This window comes from Pundamilia nyererei, unplaced genomic scaffold (assembly GCF_000239375.1).
Source record: "Pundamilia nyererei isolate P.nyererei 1_Seehausen unplaced genomic scaffold, PunNye1.0 scaffold00325, whole genome shotgun sequence".
In the NCBI taxonomy this organism is placed as follows: domain Eukaryota; kingdom Metazoa; phylum Chordata; class Actinopteri; order Cichliformes; family Cichlidae; genus Pundamilia; species Pundamilia nyererei.
The window spans coordinates 199,889-207,621 of NW_005187726.1; the positions used below are offsets into that span (position 1 = coordinate 199,889).

The following is a 7,733-nucleotide window of genomic DNA, read 5'->3' on the forward strand; positions in this document are numbered from 1 at the left end:
TATAAGAGCAGATGCTGCTGGTGCAATAAGCTGTACGTTTTACGTCCAATGGATGATGATCTGATTAGTCGACTATCAAAATAATCGTTTGTGGCAGCCCTAACTGACAGGTCACAGGAAACCGAATACATTTATGAAGGCGTGACGCCAACCAGGTAACACTCAGCAGCTTTTCATCAGGGTGGAGCTAAGGAAGCACAGCAGGATCACTTTAAAAAGGAAGTAAGGACACTCACATGACACACCTGTTTCACCATCACAGCATTTTAATGTCACAACGGGAACCTTCTCGCTGCCGCACATTCAGCCAGATGTGCGGGACACAAACAGCTGGTTTAGTGACAGGTGCAGCGGGTTAACAGCAGCGCCAGATGAAGCTCGGTCATTAGTTCAAAGGCAACAATACCAAGACCGCCGCCCACTCCATACACGTAACCATAACAACAATGGCTTTGTCTGCAGCCGGGTGGTCCGGGTAGGTGGGAGGGACGAGGGCCGGCGCTCAGGTCAGGAAACAGGGGAGGCAGAGAGCGAGTGAGGTAACGACGAATGGAAAGCAAAAAAGAGAGAGAGAGAGAGATGGTAAAAATAAACAGACGGATGGAGGCCTTATCTCAGTAACACAATAACGTGTTTGTATGTTAACTGTGACACACACGGCCCATGATGCACAGTGAAGAATGCCAGGCAGCCTGGGAACAGCATTCCTGTGATGGGGGAAGGGAGCGTGTCCCAAAAACACAGAGCCGGGATTCAAACATCGATCCACACTTTCAGCTCTCGTCTCTGAGCTGTGCACAAACACACCGACCTGATGAGGGCACGTGCTCGTTTACAGGCACACACTGTTACATACACACAAAATAATCTTGAGATATGCAACCAAAGCCTGACCCCCGCTCTCAGCCCCCCCATCATCTTTAATATTCGCAGAGGTCATCTACGTTTACAGTGACAGGAGTGCAAACACAATAACCAGCAAGGCTCTGCTTACAGAATTAAATATGTGAAATCTGTCCTCAACTGTGTGTCCAGGTAAACACACCTGAGTACTAACGACCGCTGCAGTCAGACAAGTACTCGAGTATCAGTTGATACTCAAAGCTTAGGGTTTGCAGACAGTTCGCTGGATTCAGCTTCCTGGACCACAAACAGCTCCGTGCACTCATGAATCACACGGACCAACTCATTCATCGGGTTTCACACATGCACTGCAGCCCCGAGCCGCTCCATCAAGCGCTCGGCTCCATCTCTGACTGCACGGCGTCCCGACCTGAGTCTTCAGAAACCTACACGTCCGAGGAGCTGCACTGAGCGCTCACGTTGTCTAATTCAGTGAAATCACAGGTTTGACTGAATAAAAAGAGAAACAGTTTCCGCCTAACCGCCTCAGAGACACCTGACAGATTTACAAAATTCAGCAGATGAAGATGATCCTGGTCTGTGGATGCATGTGCTCCCACTCACGGTGAGCACGCACCTCTCCCACAGGCTGACACCAGCCTTTGACCGTTACTCAGAACGCACTTTGTGAGGTTTCCTGTAGCAAACGTGACTCCGGGAGTGTAAAACTGATGGCTTCATTAAAGACCGGTACGACTGCAGGTGTTTGACCTACAGCACAAAGAAAAAGTCAGTGCTTGAAGAGAATCAGCTGAGGGGGTGAGGAAGAGTGGACGAGCCCTCCTGCTGAGTGTTTTGGTTTGCGGGGAAAGGGGTGGAGCTTGGTTTGAAACCCAGTTTGGCTGAAAAAGCCTGAAGCTGATCAGGACTTGAAGCCGTTTCCTGCTGGATTGCTGCCCTCAAACCATCAGAAAGGGCATGTTCTAACTCAACACGCCACTCGTCCTGTCGCACGCCGCCCTCTGGGCACGTTTCACTGTCATCATTCACATTTGGCCTCCAGTGGTTGTAAAAACACAGAGGTCAAGTCATCGGTGTGTTAGCAGTTTGTCTTCCTCAGAGACTGAAGAGACATTTGTCCCACCGAGACAATTACACAACTATGACAAAGACGAGCTCACACAACCAACACGAGATTGTTCCCAGAAGCAACCAGTCCAACGTTTAATCTGACAGACTGCAGCGACAGGATTAATCCAAGTTTGTTTTATGTTACTGATCATGTGACTTGATCAAGATAAACAATCAATAACAATCCTGATAATAGCCCCTCCCATCCACCTTCCTCCACCCGCTGTTCTCAGAACTTTATGAGTGTGAATGAGTTTTGTCTCACACACACACACACACAGAGCTGTACCAGCCTGTACCAGACAGGAAAACAGAGAGGAGGGAGTGGAGGGTGGACACACTGAAACGGAACAAAAACAGCTTCAATTATTTTATGTGAGCAACAAAAGCCCGTCAAACTGAAAGATAGTCTCATCTGAGTCATGGACACGCAAGTGGATTTAAACATGTTGAACGTGACACCGATTCCTCCCCCACCCTCCAGAAACACCACAGCCTCTAACAGCCTTTCACGTTCTCTCACAAAATCTGATCGGTTGACTGGAGAGCAACGTCCTGGCTCTTATTCTGAAAGTTCCCAGCCCTTCCTGTCACGTCTCTTTGCTGCTTCCCTACTAAGGCTCTCATCCTGCGGACGAAGTCCTCCACCTCTGCACTGGACTGCAGCTGGTGATGTAGTCCTGGTTCTAGTCTGGAGGTCCTGCACCAGAACCAGAACCTGCAACAGGTGGAGAACTGGTTCCTAAACCACTAACTAACCAGCTCACCTGAGCAGGACAGACTGGTCAGCAAGGCCGTGTTTGTGAGAAAGGAAGCATGAGACAGAAAGGGCTGGATCTTTCAAAATAAAAGCAATCAGACTGTCCGGTAAGTAAAAGTAGAAGGTGCTGTTCTCTGGCAGATTAAATAAGGAAATTTTGTAAAATATTAAAAAAAAAAAAAAAACATAAGCATGGAAAGGACTAAACTCAGTCCTCAAACACACCTGGACTTCAGCAACGTCCCACTGCCTGAGGACGCAAATGGACCAAATCAGACAGCAGTGACCAATCGGCCCCGGCACGAGCCCCCCAATCAGGCCGGAGAAGAAGCGAGCGAGCGAGCATTCCTGAGAACAGAGGACGTCTGTCTCTCTTTGGCCGGACGCCCTCAGCCCCGTCCTCACCTCACTGCTTCACCAGGGCTCTGCGTGGATGGTAAAGTGAGGCTCCCACCGCTCTCTGAAATTCAGCCAATGACCCTCCACATCCAGCTCGCACAACACCTGCAGCTTTCTTTCTGTGCTGCAGAAGCAAACCTACATCCGCAAACCTACATCCGCTGACGAGGAAACCAAACACAGGCACCCAACCTGACTTCCACAGCACCCTCACAGATAACACCAGCCTTATTAAGGACAACAAAGACGAGCTTCAGGGAAAGCTTTGACTTCAAAATAAATCAGAAAAATACAAAACAAGTCCAATGGTTCCTTCTCCAAAAAGATAAACACTAGTAGTTCTCAGAGAAAACTCACTTCTCCTGCAGAGCCTCACTCATCTTATCTCTTCATTTGGGTCTGAGGTCTGAGAGCCGAACACACAGCAAGGGGAGCTGCATCTTAAAGGTGGAGAGCACTCAGAGTCTGGAGCCCTGATGTGAAACTCTTACAGGTGAGAAAACTTTCCACAAACACGCCAGACACGCATGTGCAGCTGAACCGTGACCATGTGCAGGAAACTGCAGATGCAGCAATGAGTCACATCCAACCAGCCACCGACCGCGGTCACTTCACCACGCCGTGGGACTCCAAGGCAGTCCTGATGTCATCAGATGAAACATCTAGCACCCGAGAGCCGGCTGCCCTGTGAACAGCTCACACTGAAAGGTGACAAATTCTGTCTCACCTGCACAGGTGTGATCAGAGCGGCAGCAACAAGGAAGGGGAGTGTTCTGTGTCCTCGTGCCTGCTGCAACCCGTTCATGCTGCACAGGTAATGCAGCTCCTCCACACCTGCTGTGTCTGCCAGCAGCATCAGGAGGAGTAGACGCCAGGACCAGACCAGCATCCGCTCCACAGTGTGAGGAGGCACAGGAGGAGCACGGGGGACCTCCAGCGGCTCCTCGTCTGACTGAGATCTCCCAGACAGACCCTGTGATGGTGGCGTGAGGGCGTGACGCCCTTTAGTGGGACCTGCGCTCGCATCCAAACTACGCTCTTTGTAACACTCAACATTCACAGCAACTGCATCGTAACTTTATTCACAGAAATTCAATCAGATAAATGAATTCTGGGCACCAGTTTACTCAGAGGGTGAGCTGGCGACCGTGTGATCCATGGCCAGGAAGCCGGGTATGAGTCCGACCCCCCCCCTACTGTGCCTCCTGTCTGTCTCCATCCAATAAAGGCTATTAAAAAATAATAAATGAACAAGTAAAATTTAAAATATTGCGACTCTGCTTTGATGGAGCCACCACTCTCTCTGGAGCAATGCCCCGCCCACAGACATGTCTGATTGGAAGGCAAACGCAGGTAAACATTAAACAGGTAAACTTCTCCAAATTTTATCTACTGAAACTGCAGAACCACGACTCTGTCCACAGCAGTGAGACAAACCAGCACAAGGTCACGCTGAAAATAGTCTAATAATAATGCAGAGACTCACAGTGAAGGCCGACAGGCTGCTGGGAGGGCGGGGTCACATCTTAACACCGCCCACATTCACAAGAAACTCAAATATTTAGGACAGAAATCCCCCAAAACAAGCGCAGAGAACTACAAATTTACAAGAAACACATACCATGAATTAATTCGTTTTTTCATAAAGGTATGACTTTTTCTAAACTCAAATATCAAAATAATAAAAAATGGAAAAAATTCAAATATTGACAAAAAACGTTACTTTAAAAAATGTAAAATAAAACACAAAAAGATCCCAAAAAATTCCCTCCAAAAATGACAAAAATGTACAAATATTTATGAGGAAAATGTAAACTTAAAAAAAATCTATTTACCAAAAAAGAATTAATAAAATTGTGGGGCAAAAAATAAAAGCAAAGAAATTCAAAAACTGATTAGGAAAAAAGTAACTATTTACTGAATGCCCGTCACACATGTTTGTTTGTTTAAAAAACAACAACAAATAAATGAAGAATAAAGCCCAAAAAAAAGCGCACAAAACATGACTGGGAACATATATGCGGGGTAAAAACAAACAAACAAACAAGAGAGAAAAAATAAAGAAACCCCAAACGCTGAGAGGACTGCGTGAGGAGGCCGGGCTGGGCTTGTCCCTCACACCGACTTAAGGTTTGAATACGAGCCGCCCACTGCCACCGAGTCCTCGGTAATCTCGGACCTGATAACGCTCCATTCAAAAACACATTTCCTTCCACGGCAGTCACGGGGAGCGGCAGGGAACAGGAAATGAACGCTTTATTTCTCTGTACAAGGAAATAAGAAGCTCACTGTAAATACAGCTTCCTGTAGTTTGACAGGTGGTCCAGCACTCAGGTTAACTTCAGCAGGACTACGCGGCGGCGTTTTAGTAAAAATGGCGCTTTTAGTCGCTGCTGAGGTGGAATAACTGAAATAAAGATAAGCTGAGCGGTGTATGCAGGTACCTCTCCCCCAGCCTGGAGTTTGTCTCACTGACAGCTGGCTAACCTTAGCTCACTCTCGAGCCTCTCTGCGTTTTCCTGCTTCTCTCACCCGAGCGACAGGGCTCCGGGGCGGACCGGCTCCGTTCACGGCCTAAACTCGGACACCTGGGTCGGTTTGGCCCGTCAGCGAGCCGCCCTGCTCGAAGAAACGCACTTTATTCGAGCCTAGCGTTAGCTGCTAGCTGCTAGCGGCACCTGTTGATAACAAAGCCACTTGAGAGCGAACAGAAAGCGCTGGAAGCCTCACCTGCTTCAGCGCGACCTCGGCCTCTGTCTCACGACTCAATCCCCCGGGAAATTGCCGGGTCACAGCACAGCTCTGAGCCCTATCCGCCACTCGCTTCGCGGACTTTCTGTCGGTGATTCTCCGTTTCTCTGGCAAAGTTGCTGCTCGGACACCACCGGAGACCTCCCCTCCTCTTCCTCACTGTCATTCCCAGCTCCAGAGAGGGGGCGGGGCCAGCGAGCCACCAGCTAGATAACACGGTGACGCTGATTGGACGCGCCTATGAAAGGAATTTGGTGTCAGCCAATGAGACACGCCGCTACATGGAATGCAGCACAGCGAGGTTAGCGTTAAAAGTAAAGCAGGGGCTTCCCCAGGATTTTTAACAGGGGGTCAAGAACACCAACATGGGGGGTTCTGATCATAAATAAATAAAGAGTTATTTAAAGTCTTCAGGTGAGTACAAGTCATAGTCTTCCGTACCCTGTCTTGGATGTATGCAGCTCGTTGGACTGCTGTCTGCTTCAAACAACCACACGGGGAAAATAAAGTTATCCTCTACCTCGCTCGTTGTTTACTCTGAGTGATGTCAGTTTCATGACATCACTCATAAATGTGATCTGTTCAGTCAGCTGTGCTGTGTTTAACTTCTGCCTGCTGTGATTATCTTCGTGCATCATCAGTGACACACTGTGAGGAATGTAATTCGATGAGAATGTGCGGACAGGTGGGATAAAAGCTGCAGATTCAGTAAATCACTTTTTGGCACCCAGTCTGGCTCAGAGAATGGTGGTCGTGCTCACTCAGAGAAATAATAACAAATACCACAGACTTCCAAAATAAAAGTCCTATTGTACATCAAATGTACCCAAATAGATTATTGGATTGTAACTGAGACAGTCATGTGTTCTACACTTGAATGGTCTCCATGGGTTTGATCATTTTGTTGTTCTAGCCTTCCCAGTGCATTTCAGATCCAGTTTAACAATCTATTATTTGTTTCTCAGAGCGTCGATGGTTTGGCACCGCCTTACCCGACAAACCGTTTGAAACCCTTCAGTTCTACCACAGCACTGAGGCACTGCTGCTCCTGGAGATTCAGAGATCCAGGTTTGAAAGCAGAGGCGATGGAGCCTTCTCAAGGGTGGCTGCTAAACTTAGCTTTTCACATTAGAGCTGCCCGAACTCTAAGTCACTATAAACAAAAAACAACTGCTCTCAGGTCTGTTAGAGCCGCACACCCCGGCTTTTATTATGCAGCCACAGTCTTTACTCGTAATTTGTAGTCTGTATTCAATGTTGATTTAGTGATTGTTTTATACAGTGTACATTTGGTATAAGTTGCAATGCAACATGCAATAAAACTAACCTTTGACTTTAGAGTAAGGCCGTCAGCGAGGGTCTGCTGCAGAAACACTTCAGTACTAAAAGCAGGTTAATCAGTAACTTTCAGGACATAACGAGCTCTCCAGCCGGAGCAGGTGAATCATGTGAAACGCTGCAGCTGGTCTGAACTTTTCTCAGGACTGTGTGATCTGCAGCAGAGCCAGAGTGAGGCCGGATGCAGTAAAGCACTTCCTAACAGGGATGAAAACATCCACACATTCCTGATGTCGGATTATTTTTATTTCCAGACATGAAAAATGAGGTCAGCTCATCATCATCATCATCATCACCACATCGGTCGGTCGTTGTGTTCAATAAAAAGACAAATGTGCACATTAAATGAATATTCTGCATGTTAATAAAGAATCTGAAACTACATTTCCCATGATGCACAGAACAGCCGACTAACCCTGCAGATAGAATCTGAGGGGGCGGAGCTTCAGGTCAGAAACTACAACAAAACGTCCTCACGCGCAGCTTCAGAGTCCGTTTTTACAGCGCCGGA

General features: G+C 47.7%; 1 protein-coding gene across 1 annotated transcript in view; it reads right to left on the minus strand.

Annotated features, from left to right (window-relative positions):
- Positions 1 to 6,085, minus strand: part of LOC102202555 (MAGUK p55 subfamily member 5-A-like) — a 26,971-nt gene extending 20,886 nt beyond the window's left edge. The window contains exon 1 of the mRNA XM_005751790.1: positions 5,864 to 6,085. The gene's annotated coding sequence lies outside the window, so the exon portion shown is untranslated. The remainder of the gene's footprint in view (positions 1 to 5,863) is intronic.
- Between the last annotated feature and the right edge of the window lie 1,648 nt (positions 6,086 to 7,733).